The sequence below is a fragment of the Oryctolagus cuniculus genome, unplaced genomic scaffold, assembly GCF_964237555.1.
Source record: "Oryctolagus cuniculus unplaced genomic scaffold, mOryCun1.1 SCAFFOLD_136, whole genome shotgun sequence".
NCBI classification, from domain to species: Eukaryota; Metazoa; Chordata; class Mammalia; order Lagomorpha; family Leporidae; genus Oryctolagus; species Oryctolagus cuniculus.
The window spans coordinates 1-18,326 of NW_027208217.1; the positions used below are offsets into that span (position 1 = coordinate 1).

The 18,326-nt window shown below is 69.7% G+C and overlaps 8 non-coding genes across 8 annotated transcripts; all 8 read left to right on the forward strand.

Annotated features, from left to right (window-relative positions):
• Positions 1-79: 79 nt before the first annotated feature.
• Positions 80-198, forward strand: LOC138847949 (5S ribosomal RNA). Its single transcript, XR_011385821.1, has one exon. It is a non-coding gene; the product is annotated as a 5S ribosomal RNA (ribosomal RNA).
• Positions 199-2,529: 2,331 nt separating this feature from the next.
• On the forward strand, positions 2,530-2,648 carry LOC138847975 (5S ribosomal RNA). Its single transcript, XR_011385847.1, has one exon. It is a non-coding gene; the product is annotated as a 5S ribosomal RNA (ribosomal RNA).
• A 2,329-nt stretch (positions 2,649-4,977) lies between these two features.
• Positions 4,978-5,096, forward strand: LOC138847986 (5S ribosomal RNA). Its single transcript, XR_011385858.1, has one exon. It is a non-coding gene; the product is annotated as a 5S ribosomal RNA (ribosomal RNA).
• Positions 5,097-7,427: 2,331 nt separating this feature from the next.
• LOC138847997 (5S ribosomal RNA) lies at positions 7,428-7,546 on the forward strand. The gene has a single exon (XR_011385869.1). It is a non-coding gene; the product is annotated as a 5S ribosomal RNA (ribosomal RNA).
• A 2,364-nt stretch (positions 7,547-9,910) lies between these two features.
• LOC138848008 (5S ribosomal RNA) lies at positions 9,911-10,029 on the forward strand. The gene has a single exon (XR_011385880.1). It is a non-coding gene; the product is annotated as a 5S ribosomal RNA (ribosomal RNA).
• A 2,369-nt stretch (positions 10,030-12,398) lies between these two features.
• Positions 12,399-12,517, forward strand: LOC138847955 (5S ribosomal RNA). Its single transcript, XR_011385827.1, has one exon. It is a non-coding gene; the product is annotated as a 5S ribosomal RNA (ribosomal RNA).
• Positions 12,518-14,865: 2,348 nt separating this feature from the next.
• LOC138847966 (5S ribosomal RNA) lies at positions 14,866-14,984 on the forward strand. Its single transcript, XR_011385838.1, has one exon. It is a non-coding gene; the product is annotated as a 5S ribosomal RNA (ribosomal RNA).
• Positions 14,985-17,327: 2,343 nt separating this feature from the next.
• LOC138847967 (5S ribosomal RNA) lies at positions 17,328-17,446 on the forward strand. Its single transcript, XR_011385839.1, has one exon. It is a non-coding gene; the product is annotated as a 5S ribosomal RNA (ribosomal RNA).
• The last annotated feature ends 880 nt before the right edge of the window (positions 17,447-18,326 follow it).

The window sequence follows — 18,326 nt, forward strand, 5'->3', positions numbered from 1 at the left end:
GCGGCGGCGGCGGCGGCGGCGGCGGCGGCGGCGGCTGTGCGGGCGCGCACTCAAGAGGGGCCTGGAGGCGGCCTCTGGCGTCTACGGCCATACCACCCTGAACGCGCCCGATCTCGTCTGATCTCGGAAGCTAAGCAGGGTCGGGCCTGGTTAGTACTTGGATGGGAGACCGCCTGGGAATACCGGGTGCTGTAGGCTTTTGCCCCGCGGCACCCTCCCCTTTTGCTCGCCTTTGGCTGGCTGCCTAGCCACGCCCCCATCCGCCAGCCCGCACGCCGGGACCCCTGCGACCCCCAACGCAGCTCCAGCAGGGGGCAGAAGCCCGACCCCTCCACCTGGCAGCCCCAGCCCGCCCGCGCCTCGGGCCTGGGCCTGGGCACGGGCACGGGCACGGGCACGGGCGGGCCGGCCAGCTGTCCCCGGCTGCCGCAGCCCCACCGCCAACCCCGGGGCCCACCCCGGGACACAGGCCACGCCCCGCGCCATCCAGCGCGCCCCCTCCAACCCCAAACCAGCGACTCACCGCCCGCCAGGGCGCTCCCCTGCCGGCCGCCCCAACCCCGCAGCCCGCCGCACCAGCAGCTCCCGGCACCTGCACTCCCACCGCCCCTCCCGGGCTCCTGTCTCCCAGGGAGCCCAATGACTGTGACCACGACCACCGCCCGAAGACGACGCCAGGGCGCGGTTGCCCACCACTCAGGGCCCGGTGCCTCGCGCAGCCCAACCCGCGGGCCCTCTGCGCCACCTGGCCGTGCGGCGGCCACGCGCCACAGCCGCGGAAGCCCTCCAGAGCGCAAAGGAGGGACCCCACACCAAGCCTCGCAGGCAATACAGGCACCCTCTCCCTCTGTCTCTGACTTACACCAACACCTACACGTCTCTCTCTCTTTCTCTCTCTCTCTCTGTCTCTCTCTCCTCTCTCTGTCCCCCTCTCCCCCATCAGCCCTGACTCACACAGCATCCAAACGGGGCACCCTTTTGGCAGGCCAGGCAGAGACCCGCGGCCACAGGCTGCGTGCCCACAGGACCTCCCCGGGACAGAGGGTCCGTGGCAGGCAGGCAGCACACAGCCTGTGGTCTCTGTGGGGAGCAACTCGGATTGGACTGAGTTACTGGAATTAAGACTTATTCTATGCATCTGCTCTCCCACAATATGGCGCTGGGAGAGGAGAAAACAGCTTCTATGCAGCTGCCTCTTGCCAACTTGAGTGATGACCTCCAGGAGCTGATCCTGCTCCTGATTGGAGGAGAGCAGCGTACTTGGCGTGTGGGCAGCCGAGTTGGGATTGGCGGAAGAGGACTATAAAGGAGGAGAGAGACAACATGCACCAGGAACATCTAAGGGGAACACCTGTGCAGCCCCCGAGAGAGCCGGCCGGCCGGCCGGCGGTGTGCCGCTCCCCCGCGGAAGTGGGGAATGTGGCAGGGGGAACCGCCCTTCCACGGAGGTGGAAGGGACGGTAGCCAACCCGGGAAGAACCAGCAGCAAACCCGGGGAGGGCCGAGCAGACGAAAGAACAGCGCAGGGTCCTGTGTCGTTCCTCCATGAAGAGGGGGAGCGACAGTCTCGAACTGGCTGCCGGGCTGGAGGGTGCGGGTCGCGCTGAAGCGCCCCACCCTCCCGTGAGGGAACGGGCGCTGAGGACGGAAATCCCTCTGTGCCACGAAGGGTGTCGGGGTGTGCGACTGTGTGCCCCTTGTGTAGGCGTGTGTGTGTGTGTGTGTGTGTGTGAGTGCCCACGCGAGCGTGCGGCGGGGGTGATTCCGTGCGCTGCCGCCCTCCTTCCCGACCTGCTGCCCCACTTGGGCCCCCGTGACCGAGCGGGGACAAGGGTCCCCAGGCCCTCAGCTGTCCTCGCGGCGTGGGAGTGTGTGGAGGCGCGGCGGCCGTGCCGGGGGAGGGCGGGCGACCTGTGCGTCAGCGGTGGGGGGGCTGCTGGCGGCCGGGTAGGAGGGAAGGCCCGGGCCGCGGTGGTGTGGGGCGCCGAACCCCCTGGTGCCGGGACCCGCGAGCCGCGGGGCGCAGCCCTGGGCAGGCGTGGAGGCTGCCGGGCACGGCTGGCGTGTGGCTGGGCGATGGCGGCAGGCAGGGGATCCGGCCTAGAAAGAGAGAGTAGGAGTTCCCTGTGGCCAGCGGCAGCCGGAGGAGGTTGGCTCCCCTTGGCTTGGCGGCAGCGTGCCGACTGGGCGCCCGGTGCTGCAGGTCCTGGGCTGGGCAGGCGGAGGGCTGGAGTTCGGGCACTGGTGCAGGGCTAGGCGGAGGGCGGCTGAGGAGGAGGGGGGGGGAGGAGGAGAAGAGAAGAGAAGAGAAGAGAAAAGAGGGAGGAGGCGGAGGAGAAGCGGCAGCGGGAGCGGGAGCGGGAGCGGGAATGGGAATGGGAATGGGAATGGGAATGGGAATGGGAGTGAGAGCGGGGAGCGGGCAGGAGGAGGAGGAGGAGGAGGCGGCGGCGGCGGAGGCGGCGGCGGCGGCGGCGGCGGCGGCTGTGCGTGCGCGCACTCAAGGGGGGCCTGGAGGCGGCCTCTGGCGTCTACGGCCATACCACCCTGAACGCGCCCGATCTCGTCTGATCTCGGAAGCTAAGCAGGGTCGGGCCTGGTTAGTACTTGGATGGGAGACCGCCTGGGAATACCGGGTGCTGTAGGCTTTTGCCCCGCGGCACCCTCCCCTTTTGCTCGCCTTTGGCTGGCTGCCTAGCCACGCCCCCATCCGCCAGCCCGCACGCCGGGACCCCTGCGACCCCCAACGCAGCTCCAGCAGGGGGCAGAAGCCCGACCCCTCCACCTGGCAGCCCCAGCCCGCCCGCGCCTCGGGCCTGGGCCTGGGCCTGGGCCTGGGCACGGGCACGGGCACGGGCACGGGCACGGGCACGGGCGGGCCGGCCAGCTGTCCCCGGCTGCCGCAGCCCCACCGCCAACCCCGGGGCCCACCCCGGGACACAGGCCACGCCCCGCGCCATCCAGCGCGCCCCCTCCAACCCCAAACCAGCGACTCACCGCCCGCCAGGGCGCTCCCCTGCCGGCCGCCCCAACCCCGCAGCCCGCCGCACCAGCAGCTCCCGGCACCTGCACTCCCACCGCCCCTCCCGGGCTCCTGTCTCCCAGGGAGCCCAATGACTGTGACCACGACCACGACCACGACCACCGCCCGAAGACGACGCCAGGGCGCGGTTGCCCACCACTCAGGGCCCGGTGCCTCGCGCAGCCCAACCCGCGGGCCCTCTGCGCCACCTGGCCGTGCGGCGGCCACGCGCCACAGCCGCGGAAGCCCTCCAGAGCGCAAAGGAGGGACCCCACACCAAGCCTCGCAGGCAATACAGGCACCCTCTCCCTCTGTCTCTGACTTACACCAACACCTACACGTCTCTCTCTCTTTCTCTCTCTCTCTCTGTCTCTCTCTCCTCTCTCTGTCCCCCTCTCCCCCATCAGCCCTGACTCACACAGCATCCAAACGGGGCACCCTTTTGGCAGGCCAGGCAGAGACCCGCGGCCACAGGCTGCGTGCCCACAGGACCTCCCCGGGACAGAGGGTCCGTGGCAGGCAGGCAGCACACAGCCTGTGGTCTCTGTGGGGAGCAACTCGGATTGGACTGAGTTACTGGAATTAAGACTTATTCTATGCATCTGCTCTCCCACAATATGGCGCTGGGAGAGGAGAAAACAGCTTCTATGCAGCTGCCTCTTGCCAACTTGAGTGATGACCTCCAGGAGCTGATCCTGCTCCTGATTGGAGGAGAGCAGCGTACTTGGCGTGTGGGCAGCCGAGTTGGGATTGGCGGAAGAGGACTATAAAGGAGGAGAGAGACAACATGCACCAGGAACATCTAAGGGGAACACCTGTGCAGCCCCCGAGAGAGCCGGCCGGCCGGCCGGCGGTGTGCCGCTCCCCCGCGGAAGTGGGGAATGTGGCAGGGGGAACCGCCCTTCCACGGAGGTGGAAGGGACGGTAGCCAACCCGGGAAGAACCAGCAGCAAACCCGGGGAGGGCCGAGCAGACGAAAGAACAGCGCAGGGTCCTGTGTCGTTCCTCCATGAAGAGGGGGAGCGACAGTCTCGAACTGGCTGCCGGGCTGGAGGGTGCGGGTCGCGCTGAAGCGCCCCACCCTCCCGTGAGGGAACGGGCGCTGAGGACGGAAATCCCTCTGTGCCACGAAGGGTGTCGGGGTGTGCGACTGTGTGCCCCTTGTGTAGGCGTGTGTGTGTGTGTGTGTGTGTGTGTGTGAGTGCCCACGCGAGCGTGCGGCGGGGGTGATTCCGTGCGCTGCCGCCCTCCTTCCCGACCTGCTGCCCCACTTGGGCCCCCGTGACCGAGCGGGGACAAGGGTCCCCAGGCCCTCAGCTGTCCTCGCGGCGTGGGAGTGTGTGGAGGCGCGGCGGCCGTGCCGGGGGAGGGCGGGCGACCTGTGCGTCAGCGGTGGGGGGGCTGCTGGCGGCCGGGTAGGAGGGAAGGCCCGGGCCGCGGTGGTGTGGGGCGCCGAACCCCCTGGTGCCGGGACCCGCGAGCCGCGGGGCGCAGCCCTGGGCAGGCGTGGAGGCTGCCGGGCACGGCTGGCGTGTGGCTGGGCGATGGCGGCAGGCAGGGGATCCGGCCTAGAAAGAGAGAGTAGGAGTTCCCTGTGGCCAGCGGCAGCCGGAGGAGGTTGGCTCCCCTTGGCTTGGCGGCAGCGTGCCGACTGGGCGCCCGGTGCTGCACTGCAGGTCCTGGGCTGGGCAGGCGGAGGGCTGGAGTTCGGGCACTGGTGCAGGGCTAGGCGGAGGGCGGCTGAGGAGGAGGGGGGGGGAGGAGGAGAAGAGAAGAGAAGAGAAAAGAGGGAGGAGGCGGAGGAGAAGCGGCAGCGGGAGCGGGAGCGGGAATGGGAATGGGAATGGGAATGGGAGTGAGAGCGGGGAGCGGGCAGGAGGAGGAGGCGGCGGCGGCGGCGGCGGCGGCGGCTGTGCGGGCGCGCACTCAAGAGGGGCCTGGAGGCGGCCTCTGGCGTCTACGGCCATACCACCCTGAACGCGCCCGATCTCGTCTGATCTCGGAAGCTAAGCAGGGTCGGGCCTGGTTAGTACTTGGATGGGAGACCGCCTGGGAATACCGGGTGCTGTAGGCTTTTGCCCCGCGGCACCCTCCCCTTTTGCTCGCCTTTGGCTGGCTGCCTAGCCACGCCCCCATCCGCCAGCCCGCACGCCGGGACCCCTGCGACCCCCAACGCAGCTCCAGCAGGGGGCAGAAGCCCGACCCCTCCACCTGGCAGCCCCAGCCCGCCCGCGCCTCGGGCCTGGGCCTGGGCCTGGGCCTGGGCACGGGCACGGGCACGGGCACGGGCGGGCCGGCCAGCTGTCCCCGGCTGCCGCAGCCCCACCGCCAACCCCGGGGCCCACCCCGGGACACAGGCCACGCCCCGCGCCATCCAGCGCGCCCCCTCCAACCCCAAACCAGCGACTCACCGCCCGCCAGGGCGCTCCCCTGCCGGCCGCCCCAACCCCGCAGCCCGCCGCACCAGCAGCTCCCGGCACCTGCACTCCCACCGCCCCTCCCGGGCTCCTGTCTCCCAGGGAGCCCAATGACTGTGACCACGACCACGACCACGACCACCGCCCGAAGACGACGCCAGGGCGCGGTTGCCCACCACTCAGGGCCCGGTGCCTCGCGCAGCCCAACCCGCGGGCCCTCTGCGCCACCTGGCCGTGCGGCGGCCACGCGCCACAGCCGCGGAAGCCCTCCAGAGCGCAAAGGAGGGACCCCACACCAAGCCTCGCAGGCAATACAGGCACCCTCTCCCTCTGTCTCTGACTTACACCAACACCTACACGTCTCTCTCTCTTTCTCTCTCTCTCTCTGTCTCTCTCTCCTCTCTCTGTCCCCCTCTCCCCCATCAGCCCTGACTCACACAGCATCCAAACGGGGCACCCTTTTGGCAGGCCAGGCAGAGACCCGCGGCCACAGGCTGCGTGCCCACAGGACCTCCCCGGGACAGAGGGTCCGTGGCAGGCAGGCAGCACACAGCCTGTGGTCTCTGTGGGGAGCAACTCGGATTGGACTGAGTTACTGGAATTAAGACTTATTCTATGCATCTGCTCTCCCACAATATGGCGCTGGGAGAGGAGAAAACAGCTTCTATGCAGCTGCCTCTTGCCAACTTGAGTGATGACCTCCAGGAGCTGATCCTGCTCCTGATTGGAGGAGAGCAGCGTACTTGGCGTGTGGGCAGCCGAGTTGGGATTGGCGGAAGAGGACTATAAAGGAGGAGAGAGACAACATGCACCAGGAACATCTAAGGGGAACACCTGTGCAGCCCCCGAGAGAGCCGGCCGGCCGGCCGGCGGTGTGCCGCTCCCCCGCGGAAGTGGGGAATGTGGCAGGGGGAACCGCCCTTCCACGGAGGTGGAAGGGACGGTAGCCAACCCGGGAAGAACCAGCAGCAAACCCGGGGAGGGCCGAGCAGACGAAAGAACAGCGCAGGGTCCTGTGTCGTTCCTCCATGAAGAGGGGGAGCGACAGTCTCGAACTGGCTGCCGGGCTGGAGGGTGCGGGTCGCGCTGAAGCGCCCCACCCTCCCGTGAGGGAACGGGCGCTGAGGACGGAAATCCCTCTGTGCCACGAAGGGTGTCGGGGTGTGCGACTGTGTGCCCCTTGTGTAGGCGTGTGTGTGTGTGTGTGTGTGTGTGTGAGTGCCCACGCGAGCGTGCGGCGGGGGTGATTCCGTGCGCTGCCGCCCTCCTTCCCGACCTGCTGCCCCACTTGGGCCCCCGTGACCGAGCGGGGACAAGGGTCCCCAGGCCCTCAGCTGTCCTCGCGGCGTGGGAGTGTGTGGAGGCGCGGCGGCCGTGCCGGGGGAGGGCGGGCGACCTGTGCGTCAGCGGTGGGGGGGCTGCTGGCGGCCGGGTAGGAGGGAAGGCCCGGGCCGCGGTGGTGTGGGGCGCCGAACCCCCTGGTGCCGGGACCCGCGAGCCGCGGGGCGCAGCCCTGGGCAGGCGTGGAGGCTGCCGGGCACGGCTGGCGTGTGGCTGGGCGATGGCGGCAGGCAGGGGATCCGGCCTAGAAAGAGAGAGTAGGAGTTCCCTGTGGCCAGCGGCAGCCGGAGGAGGTTGGCTCCCCTTGGCTTGGCGGCAGCGTGCCGACTGGGCGCCCGGTGCTGCAGGTCCTGGGCTGGGCAGGCGGAGGGCTGGAGTTCGGGCACTGGTGCAGGGCTAGGCGGAGGGCGGCTGAGGAGGAGGGGGGGGGAGGAGGAGAAGAGAAGAGAAGAGAAAAGAGGGAGGAGGCGGAGGAGAAGCGGCAGCGGGAGCGGGAGCAGGAATGGGAATGGGAATGGGAATGGGAGTGAGAGCGGGGAGCGGGCAGGAGGAGGAGGAGGAGGCGGCGGCGGCGGCGGCGGCGGCGGCGGCGGCGGCGGCGGCTGTGCGGGCGCGCACTCAAGAGGGGCCTGGAGGCAGCCTCTGGCGTCTACGGCCATACCACCCTGAACGCGCCCGATCTCGTCTGATCTCGGAAGCTAAGCAGGGTCGGGCCTGGTTAGTACTTGGATGGGAGACCGCCTGGGAATACCGGGTGCTGTAGGCTTTTGCCCCGCGGCACCCTCCCCTTTTGCTCGCCTTTGGCTGGCTGCCTAGCCACGCCCCCATCCGCCAGCCCGCACGCCGGGACCCCTGCGACCCCCAACGCAGCTCCAGCAGGGGGCAGAAGCCCGACCCCTCCACCTGGCAGCCCCAGCCCGCCCGCGCCTCGGGCCTGGGCCTGGGCCTGGGCCTGGGCACGGGCACGGGCACGGGCACGGGCGGGCCGGCCAGCTGTCCCCGGCTGCCGCAGCCCCACCGCCAACCCCGGGGCCCACCCCGGGACACAGGCCACGCCCCGCGCCATCCAGCGCGCCCCCTCCAACCCCAAACCAGCGACTCACCGCCCGCCAGGGCGCTCCCCTGCCGGCCGCCCCAACCCCGCAGCCCGCCGCACCAGCAGCTCCCGGCACCTGCACTCCCACCGCCCCTCCCGGGCTCCTGTCTCCCAGGGAGCCCAATGACTGTGACCACGACCACGACCACGACCACCGCCCGAAGACGACGCCAGGGCGCGGTTGCCCACCACTCAGGGCCCGGTGCCTCGCGCAGCCCAACCCGCGGGCCCTCTGCGCCACCTGGCCGTGCGGCGGCCACGCGCCACAGCCGCGGAAGCCCTCCAGAGCGCAAAGGAGGGACCCCACACCAAGCCTCGCAGGCAATACAGGCACCCTCTCCCTCTGTCTCTGACTTACACCAACACCTACACGTCTCTCTCTCTTTCTCTCTCTCTCTCTGTCTCTCTCTCCTCTCTCTGTCCCCCTCTCCCCCATCAGCCCTGACTCACACAGCATCCAAACGGGGCACCCTTTTGGCAGGCCAGGCAGAGACCCGCGGCCACAGGCTGCGTGCCCACAGGACCTCCCCGGGACAGAGGGTCCGTGGCAGGCAGGCAGCACACAGCCTGTGGTCTCTGTGGGGAGCAACTCGGATTGGACTGAGTTACTGGAATTAAGACTTATTCTATGCATCTGCTCTCCCACAATATGGCGCTGGGAGAGGAGAAAACAGCTTCTATGCAGCTGCCTCTTGCCAACTTGAGTGATGACCTCCAGGAGCTGATCCTGCTCCTGATTGGAGGAGAGCAGCGTACTTGGCGTGTGGGCAGCCGAGTTGGGATTGGCGGAAGAGGACTATAAAGGAGGAGAGAGACAACATGCACCAGGAACATCTAAGGGGAACACCTGTGCAGCCCCCGAGAGAGCCGGCCGGCCGGCCGGCGGTGTGCCGCTCCCCCGCGGAAGTGGGGAATGTGGCAGGGGGAACCGCCCTTCCACGGAGGTGGAAGGGACGGTAGCCAACCCGGGAAGAACCAGCAGCAAACCCGGGGAGGGCCGAGCAGACGAAAGAACAGCGCAGGGTCCTGTGTCGTTCCTCCATGAAGAGGGGGAGCGACAGTCTCGAACTGGCTGCCGGGCTGGAGGGTGCGGGTCGCGCTGAAGCGCCCCACCCTCCCGTGAGGGAACGGGCGCTGAGGACGGAAATCCCTCTGTGCCACGAAGGGTGTCGGGGTGTGCGACTGTGTGCCCCTTGTGTAGGCGTGTGTGTGTGTGTGTGTGTGTGTGTGAGTGCCCACGCGAGCGTGCGGCAGGGGTGATTCCGTGCGCTGCCGCCCTCCTTCCCGACCTGCTGCCCCACTTGGGCCCCCGTGACCGAGCGGGGACAAGGGTCCCCAGGCCCTCAGCTGTCCTCGCGGCGTGGGAGTGTGTGGAGGCGCGGCGGCCGTGCCGGGGGAGGGCGGGCGACCTGTGCGTCAGCGGTGGGGGGGCTGCTGGCGGCCGGGTAGGAGGGAAGGCCCGGGCCGCGGTGGTGTGGGGCGCCGAACCCCCTGGTGCCGGGACCCGCGAGCCGCGGGGCGCAGCCCTGGGCAGGCGTGGAGGCTGCCGGGCACGGCTGGCGTGTGGCTGGGCGATGGCGGCAGGCAGGGGATCCGGCCTAGAAAGAGAGAGTAGGAGTTCCCTGTGGCCAGCGGCAGCCGGAGGAGGTTGGCTCCCCTTGGCTTGGCGGCAGCGTGCCGACTGGGCGCCCGGTGCTGCAGGTCCTGGGCTGGGCAGGCGGAGGGCTGGAGTTCGGGCACTGGTGCAGGGCTAGGCGGAGGGCGGCTGAGGAGGAGGGGGGGGGAGGAGGAGAAGAGAAGAGAAGAGAAAAGAGGGAGGAGGCGGAGGAGAAGCGGCAGCGGGAGCGGGAGCGGGAGTGGGAATGGGAATGGGAATGGGAATGGGAATGGGAATGGGAGTGAGAGCGGGGAGCGGGCAGGAGGAGGAGGAGGAGGAGGCGGCGGCGGCGGAGGCGGCGGCGGCGGCGGCGGCGGCGGCGGCGGCGGCGGCTGTGCGTGCGCGCACTCAAGGGGGGCCTGGAGGCGGCCTCTGGCGTCTACGGCCATACCACCCTGAACGCGCCCGATCTCGTCTGATCTCGGAAGCTAAGCAGGGTCGGGCCTGGTTAGTACTTGGATGGGAGACCGCCTGGGAATACCGGGTGCTGTAGGCTTTTGCCCCGCGGCACCCTCCCCTTTTGCTCGCCTTTGGCTGGCTGCCTAGCCACGCCCCCATCCGCCAGCCCGCACGCCGGGACCCCTGCGACCCCCAACGCAGCTCCAGCAGGGGGCAGAAGCCCGACCCCTCCACCTGGCAGCCCCAGCCCGCCCGCGCCTCGGGCCTGGGCCTGGGCACGGGCACGGGCACGGGCACGGGCACGGGCGGGCCGGCCAGCTGTCCCCGGCTGCCGCAGCCCCACCGCCAACCCCGGGGCCCACCCCGGGACACAGGCCACGCCCCGCGCCATCCAGCGCGCCCCCTCCAACCCCAAACCAGCGACTCACCGCCCGCCAGGGCGCTCCCCTGCCGGCCGCCCCAACCCCGCAGCCCGCCGCACCAGCAGCTCCCGGCACCTGCACTCCCACCGCCCCTCCCGGGCTCCTGTCTCCCAGGGAGCCCAATGACTGTGACCACGACCACGACCACGACCACCGCCCGAAGACGACGCCAGGGCGCGGTTGCCCACCACTCAGGGCCCGGTGCCTCGCGCAGCCCAACCCGCGGGCCCTCTGCGCCACCTGGCCGTGCGGCGGCCACGCGCCACAGCCGCGGAAGCCCTCCAGAGCGCAAAGGAGGGACCCCACACCAAGCCTCGCAGGCAATACAGGCACCCTCTCCCTCTGTCTCTGACTTACACCAACACCTACACGTCTCTCTCTCTCTCTCTCTCTCTCTCTGTCTCTCTCTCCTCTCTCTGTCCCCCTCTCCCCCATCAGCCCTGACTCACACAGCATCCAAACGGGGCACCCTTTTGGCAGGCCAGGCAGAGACCCGCGGCCACAGGCTGCGTGCCCACAGGACCTCCCCGGGACAGAGGGTCCGTGGCAGGCAGGCAGCACACAGCCTGTGGTCTCTGTGGGGAGCAACTCGGATTGGACTGAGTTACTGGAATTAAGACTTATTCTATGCATCTGCTCTCCCACAATATGGCGCTGGGAGAGGAGAAAACAGCTTCTATGCAGCTGCCTCTTGCCAACTTGAGTGATGACCTCCAGGAGCTGATCCTGCTCCTGATTGGAGGAGAGCAGCGTACTTGGCGTGTGGGCAGCCGAGTTGGGATTGGCGGAAGAGGACTATAAAGGAGGAGAGAGACAACATGCACCAGGAACATCTAAGGGGAACACCTGTGCAGCCCCCGAGAGAGCCGGCCGGCCGGCCGGCGGTGTGCCGCTCCCCCGCGGAAGTGGGGAATGTGGCAGGGGGAACCGCCCTTCCACGGAGGTGGAAGGGACGGTAGCCAACCCGGGAAGAACCAGCAGCAAACCCGGGGAGGGCCGAGCAGACGAAAGAACAGCGCAGGGTCCTGTGTCGTTCCTCCATGAAGAGGGGGAGCGACAGTCTCGAACTGGCTGCCGGGCTGGAGGGTGCGGGTCGCGCTGAAGCGCCCCACCCTCCCGTGAGGGAACGGGCGCTGAGGACGGAAATCCCTCTGTGCCACGAAGGGTGTCGGGGTGTGCGACTGTGTGCCCCTTGTGTAGGCGTGTGTGTGTGTGTGTGTGTGTGTGTGTGAGTGCCCACGCGAGCGTGCGGCGGGGGTGATTCCGTGCGCTGCCGCCCTCCTTCCCGACCTGCTGCCCCACTTGGGCCCCCGTGACCGAGCGGGGACAAGGGTCCCCAGGCCCTCAGCTGTCCTCGCGGCGTGGGAGTGTGTGGAGGCGCGGCGGCCGTGCCGGGGGAGGGCGGGCGACCTGTGCGTCAGCGGTGGGGGGGCTGCTGGCGGCCGGGTAGGAGGGAAGGCCCGGGCCGCGGTGGTGTGGGGCGCCGAACCCCCTGGTGCCGGGACCCGCGAGCCGCGGGGCGCAGCCCTGGGCAGGCGTGGAGGCTGCCGGGCACGGCTGGCGTGTGGCTGGGCGATGGCGGCAGGCAGGGGATCCGGCCTAGAAAGAGAGAGTAGGAGTTCCCTGTGGCCAGCGGCAGCCGGAGGAGGTTGGCTCCCCTTGGCTTGGCGGCAGCGTGCCGACTGGGCGCCCGGTGCTGCAGGTCCTGGGCTGGGCAGGCGGAGGGCTGGAGTTCGGGCACTGGTGCAGGGCTAGGCGGAGGGCGGCTGAGGAGGAGGGGGGGGGAGGAGGAGAAGAGAAGAGAAGAGAAAAGAGGGAGGAGGCGGAGGAGAAGCGGCAGCGGGAGCGGGAGCGGGAGTGGGAATGGGAATGGGAATGGGAATGGGAATGGGAATGGGAGTGAGAGCGGGGAGCGGGCAGGAGGAGGAGGAGGAGGAGGCGGCGGCGGCGGAGGCGGCGGCGGCGGCGGCGGCGGCGGCGGCGGCGGCGGCGGCGGCGGCTGTGCGTGCGCGCACTCAAGGGGGGCCTGGAGGCGGCCTCTGGCGTCTACGGCCATACCACCCTGAACGCGCCCGATCTCGTCTGATCTCGGAAGCTAAGCAGGGTCGGGCCTGGTTAGTACTTGGATGGGAGACCGCCTGGGAATACCGGGTGCTGTAGGCTTTTGCCCCGCGGCACCCTCCCCTTTTGCTCGCCTTTGGCTGGCTGCCTAGCCACGCCCCCATCCGCCAGCCCGCACGCCGGGACCCCTGCGACCCCCAACGCAGCTCCAGCAGGGGGCAGAAGCCCGACCCCTCCACCTGGCAGCCCCAGCCCGCCCGCGCCTCGGGCCTGGGCCTGGGCACGGGCACGGGCACGGGCACGGGCACGGGCGGGCCGGCCAGCTGTCCCCGGCTGCCGCAGCCCCACCGCCAACCCCGGGGCCCACCCCGGGACACAGGCCACGCCCCGCGCCATCCAGCGCGCCCCCTCCAACCCCAAACCAGCGACTCACCGCCCGCCAGGGCGCTCCCCTGCCGGCCGCCCCAACCCCGCAGCCCGCCGCACCAGCAGCTCCCGGCACCTGCACTCCCACCGCCCCTCCCGGGCTCCTGTCTCCCAGGGAGCCCAATGACTGTGACCACGACCACGACCACGACCACCGCCCGAAGACGACGCCAGGGCGCGGTTGCCCACCACTCAGGGCCCGGTGCCTCGCGCAGCCCAACCCGCGGGCCCTCTGCGCCACCTGGCCGTGCGGCGGCCACGCGCCACAGCCGCGGAAGCCCTCCAGAGCGCAAAGGAGGGACCCCACACCAAGCCTCGCAGGCAATACAGGCACCCTCTCCCTCTGTCTCTGACTTACACCAACACCTACACGTCTCTCTCTCTCTCTCTCTCTCTCTCTGTCTCTCTCTCCTCTCTCTGTCCCCCTCTCCCCCATCAGCCCTGACTCACACAGCATCCAAACGGGGCACCCTTTTGGCAGGCCAGGCAGAGACCCGCGGCCACAGGCTGCGTGCCCACAGGACCTCCCCGGGACAGAGGGTCCGTGGCAGGCAGGCAGCACACAGCCTGTGGTCTCTGTGGGGAGCAACTCGGATTGGACTGAGTTACTGGAATTAAGACTTATTCTATGCATCTGCTCTCCCACAATATGGCGCTGGGAGAGGAGAAAACAGCTTCTATGCAGCTGCCTCTTGCCAACTTGAGTGATGACCTCCAGGAGCTGATCCTGCTCCTGATTGGAGGAGAGCAGCGTACTTGGCGTGTGGGCAGCCGAGTTGGGATTGGCGGAAGAGGACTATAAAGGAGGAGAGAGACAACATGCACCAGGAACATCTAAGGGGAACACCTGTGCAGCCCCCGAGAGAGCCGGCCGGCCGGCCGGCGGTGTGCCGCTCCCCCGCGGAAGTGGGGAATGTGGCAGGGGGAACCGCCCTTCCACGGAGGTGGAAGGGACGGTAGCCAACCCGGGAAGAACCAGCAGCAAACCCGGGGAGGGCCGAGCAGACGAAAGAACAGCGCAGGGTCCTGTGTCGTTCCTCCATGAAGAGGGGGAGCGACAGTCTCGAACTGGCTGCCGGGCTGGAGGGTGCGGGTCGCGCTGAAGCGCCCCACCCTCCCGTGAGGGAACGGGCGCTGAGGACGGAAATCCCTCTGTGCCACGAAGGGTGTCGGGGTGTGCGACTGTGTGCCCCTTGTGTAGGCGTGTGTGTGTGTGTGTGTGTGTGTGTGTGAGTGCCCACGCGAGCGTGCGGCGGGGGTGATTCCGTGCGCTGCCGCCCTCCTTCCCGACCTGCTGCCCCACTTGGGCCCCCGTGACCGAGCGGGGACAAGGGTCCCCAGGCCCTCAGCTGTCCTCGCGGCGTGGGAGTGTGTGGAGGCGCGGCGGCCGTGCCGGGGGAGGGCGGGCGACCTGTGCGTCAGCGGTGGGGGGGCTGCTGGCGGCCGGGTAGGAGGGAAGGCCCGGGCCGCGGTGGTGTGGGGCGCCGAACCCCCTGGTGCCGGGACCCGCGAGCCGCGGGGCGCAGCCCTGGGCAGGCGTGGAGGCTGCCGGGCACGGCTGGCGTGTGGCTGGGCGATGGCGGCAGGCAGGGGATCCGGCCTAGAAAGAGAGAGTAGGAGTTCCCTGTGGCCAGCGGCAGCCGGAGGAGGTTGGCTCCCCTTGGCTTGGCGGCAGCGTGCCGACTGGGCGCCCGGTGCTGCAGGTCCTGGGCTGGGCAGGCGGAGGGCTGGAGTTCGGGCACTGGTGCAGGGCTAGGCGGAGGGCGGCTGAGGAGGAGGGGGGGGGAGGAGGAGAAGAGAAGAGAAGAGAAAAGAGGGAGGAGGCGGAGGAGAAGCGGCAGCGGGAGCGGGAGCGGGAGTGGGAATGGGAATGGGAATGGGAATGGGAATGGGAATGGGAGTGAGAGCGGGGAGCGGGCAGGAGGAGGAGGAGGAGGAGGCGGCGGCGGCGGAGGCGGCGGCGGCGGCGGCGGCGGCGGCTGTGCGTGCGCGCACTCAAGGGGGGCCTGGAGGCGGCCTCTGGCGTCTACGGCCATACCACCCTGAACGCGCCCGATCTCGTCTGATCTCGGAAGCTAAGCAGGGTCGGGCCTGGTTAGTACTTGGATGGGAGACCGCCTGGGAATACCGGGTGCTGTAGGCTTTTGCCCCGCGGCACCCTCCCCTTTTGCTCGCCTTTGGCTGGCTGCCTAGCCACGCCCCCATCCGCCAGCCCGCACGCCGGGACCCCTGCGACCCCCAACGCAGCTCCAGCAGGGGGCAGAAGCCCGACCCCTCCACCTGGCAGCCCCAGCCCGCCCGCGCCTCGGGCCTGGGCCTGGGCCTGGGCCTGGGCACGGGCACGGGCACGGGCACGGGCACGGGCACGGGCGGGCCGGCCAGCTGTCCCCGGCTGCCGCAGCCCCACCGCCAACCCCGGGGCCCACCCCGGGACACAGGCCACGCCCCGCGCCATCCAGCGCGCCCCCTCCAACCCCAAACCAGCGACTCACCGCCCGCCAGGGCGCTCCCCTGCCGGCCGCCCCAACCCCGCAGCCCGCCGCACCAGCAGCTCCCGGCACCTGCACTCCCACCGCCCCTCCCGGGCTCCTGTCTCCCAGGGAGCCCAATGACTGTGACCACGACCACGACCACGACCACCGCCCGAAGACGACGCCAGGGCGCGGTTGCCCACCACTCAGGGCCCGGTGCCTCGCGCAGCCCAACCCGCGGGCCCTCTGCGCCACCTGGCCGTGCGGCGGCCACGCGCCACAGCCGCGGAAGCCCTCCAGAGCGCAAAGGAGGGACCCCACACCAAGCCTCGCAGGCAATACAGGCACCCTCTCCCTCTGTCTCTGACTTACACCAACACCTACACGTCTCTCTCTCTTTCTCTCTCTCTCTCTGTCTCTCTCTCCTCTCTCTGTCCCCCTCTCCCCCATCAGCCCTGACTCACACAGCATCCAAACGGGGCACCCTTTTGGCAGGCCAGGCAGAGACCCGCGGCCACAGGCTGCGTGCCCACAGGACCTCCCCGGGACAGAGGGTCCGTGGCAGGCAGGCAGCACACAGCCTGTGGTCTCTGTGGGGAGCAACTCGGATTGGACTGAGTTACTGGAATTAAGACTTATTCTATGCATCTGCTCTCCCACAATATGGCGCTGGGAGAGGAGAAAACAGCTTCTATGCAGCTGCCTCTTGCCAACTTGAGTGATGACCTCCAGGAGCTGATCCTGCTCCTGATTGGAGGAGAGCAGCGTACTTGGCGTGTGGGCAGCCGAGTTGGGATTGGCGGAAGAGGACTATAAAGGAGGAGAGAGACAACATGCACCAGGAACATCTAAGGGGAACACCTGTGCAGCCCCCGAGAGAGCCGGCCGGCCGGCCGGCGGTGTGCCGCTCCCCCGCGGAAGTGGGGAATGTGGCAGGGGGAACCGCCCTTCCACGGAGGTGGAAGGGACGGTAGCCAACCCGGGAAGAACCAGCAGCAAACCCGGGGAGGGCCGAGCAGACGAAAGAACAGCGCAGGGTCCTGTGTCGTTCCTCCATGAAGAGGGGGAGCGACAGTCTCGAACTGGCTGCCGGGCTGGAGGGTGCGGGTCGCGCTGAAGCGCCCCACCCTCCCGTGAGGGAACGGGCGCTGAGGACGGAAATCCCTCTGTGCCACGAAGGGTGTCGGGGTGTGCGACTGTGTGCCCCTTGTGTAGGCGTGTGTGTGTGTGTGTGTGTGTGTGTGTGTGAGTGCCCACGCGAGCGTGCGGCGGGGGTGATTCCGTGCGCTGCCGCCCTCCTTCCCGACCTGCTGCCCCACTTGGGCCCCCGTGACCGAGCGGGGACAAGGGTCCCCAGGCCCTCAGCTGTCCTCGCGGCGTGGGAGTGTGTGGAGGCGCGGCGGCCGTGCCGGGGGAGGGCGGGCGACCTGTGCGTCAGCGGTGGGGGGGCTGCTGGCGGCCGGGTAGGAGGGAAGGCCCGGGCCGCGGTGGTGTGGGGCGCCGAACCCCCTGGTGCCGGGACCCGCGAGCCGCGGGGCGCAGCCCTGGGCAGGCGTGGAGGCTGCCGGGCACGGCTGGCGTGTGGCTGGGCGATGGCGGCAGGCAGGGGATCCGGCCTAGAAAGAGAGAGTAGGAGTTCCCTGTGGCCAGCGGCAGCCGGAGGAGGTTGGCTCCCCTTGGCTTGGCGGCAGCGTGCCGACTGGGCGCCCGGTGCTGCACTGCAGGTCCTGGGCTGGGCAGGCGGAGGGCTGGAGTTCGGGCACTGGTGCAGGGCTAGGCGGAGGGCGGCTGAGGAGGAGGGGGGGGGAGGAGGAGAAGAGAAGAGAAGAGAAAAGAGGGAGGAGGCGGAGGAGAAGCGGCAGCGGGAGCGGGAGCGGGAATGGGAATGGGAATGGGAATGGGAGTGAGAGCGGGGAGCGGGCAGGAGGAGGAGGAGGAGGAGGAGGCGGCGGCGGCGGCGGCGGCGGCGGCTGTGCGGGCGCGCACTCAAGAGGGGCCTGGAGGCGGCCTCTGGCGTCTACGGCCATACCACCCTGAACGCGCCCGATCTCGTCTGATCTCGGAAGCTAAGCAGGGTCGGGCCTGGTTAGTACTTGGATGGGAGACCGCCTGGGAATACCGGGTGCTGTAGGCTTTTGCCCCGCGGCACCCTCCCCTTTTGCTCGCCTTTGGCTGGCTGCCTAGCCACGCCCCCATCCGCCAGCCCGCACGCCGGGACCCCTGCGACCCCCAACGCAGCTCCAGCAGGGGGCAGAAGCCCGACCCCTCCACCTGGCAGCCCCAGCCCGCCCGCGCCTCGGGCCTGGGCCTGGGCACGGGCACGGGCACGGGCACGGGCGGGCCGGCCAGCTGTCCCCGGCTGCCGCAGCCCCACCGCCAACCCCGGGGCCCACCCCGGGACACAGGCCACGCCCCGCGCCATCCAGCGCGCCCCCTCCAACCCCAAACCAGCGACTCACCGCCCGCCAGGGCGCTCCCCTGCCGGCCGCCCCAACCCCGCAGCCCGCCGCACCAGCAGCTCCCGGCACCTGCACTCCCACCGCCCCTCCCGGGCTCCTGTCTCCCAGGGAGCCCAATGACTGTGACCACGACCACGACCACGACCACCGCCCGAAGACGACGCCAGGGCGCGGTTGCCCACCACTCAGGGCCCGGTGCCTCGCGCAGCCCAACCCGCGGGCCCTCTGCGCCACCTGGCCGTGCGGCGGCCACGCGCCACAGCCGCGGAAGCCCTCCAGAGCGCAAAGGAGGGACCCCACACCAAGCCTCGCAGGCAATACAGGCACCCTCTCCCTCTGTCTCTGACTTACACCAACACCTACACGTCTCTCTCTCTTTCTCTCTCTCTCTCTGTCTCTCTCTCCTCTCTCTGTCCCCCTCTCCCCCATCAGCCCTGACTCACACAGCATCCAAACGGGGCACCCTTTTGGCAGGCCAGGCAGAGACCCGCGGCCACAGGCTGCGTGCCCACAGGACCTCCCCGGGACAGAGGGTCCGTGGCAGGCAGGCAGCAC